This window comes from Schistocerca piceifrons, chromosome 8 (genome assembly GCF_021461385.2).
Source record: "Schistocerca piceifrons isolate TAMUIC-IGC-003096 chromosome 8, iqSchPice1.1, whole genome shotgun sequence".
NCBI lineage: Eukaryota > Metazoa > Arthropoda > Insecta > Orthoptera > Acrididae > Schistocerca > Schistocerca piceifrons.
In genome coordinates, this window is record NC_060145.1 from 81643783 (window position 1) to 81644423 (window position 641).

Genomic DNA, 641 nt, shown 5'->3' on the forward strand with positions numbered 1-641 from the left:
CTCGAACTCGGGACCGTTGCTTTTCGCGGGCAAGTGCTCTGCCAACTGAGTTACCCAAGCACGACTCAAGACCCGCCCACACAGCTTCAACTCTGCCAGTACCTAGCCTCCTACCTTCCAACTTAACAGAAGCTCTTCTGCGAACCTTGCAGAACTAGCACTCCTGGAAGAAAGGATATTGCGGAGACCTGGCTTAGCCACAGTCTGGGGGGATGTTTCCAGAAGTTTTGCAGAAGAGTTTCTGTGAAGTTTGGAAGGTAGGAGACTAGGTAGTGGCAGTATTGAAGCTGTAAGGGGGGGGGGGGGAGGGGGGTTGTCAGTCGTGCTTGGGTAGCCCAGTTGGTAGAGCTCTTGCCCTCAAAAGGCAAAGGTCCTGAGTTCGAGTCTCGGCCCAGCACACAGTTTTAATCTGCCAGGAAGTTTATTGGAAGTTCTGTGTGGTGTAACGCGGCATGTGGCTGAACTGTGATTCGACGTTGGAGCGAAAGATTTCAACCAACTGTGCTCGAGTGACGCTCCCGTCATCTTGACTCTGTATAGGCCCACGCACTTCATTTGCAATACGCCCTGTTCGAGATGCAGGCACATGATTCTCCAGACAAACGGTCTGCTGTCATACCAGTAAGGACAGAAAGCAGCTA

The 641-nt window shown here is 52.3% G+C and overlaps 1 non-coding gene across 1 annotated transcript; it reads left to right on the top strand.

The window, feature by feature from the left end:
- The first annotated feature begins 323 nt into the window (after positions 1–323).
- Trnal-caa lies at positions 324–398 on the top strand. The gene has a single exon. It is a non-coding gene; the product is annotated as a tRNA-Leu (tRNA).
- The last annotated feature ends 243 nt before the right edge of the window (positions 399–641 follow it).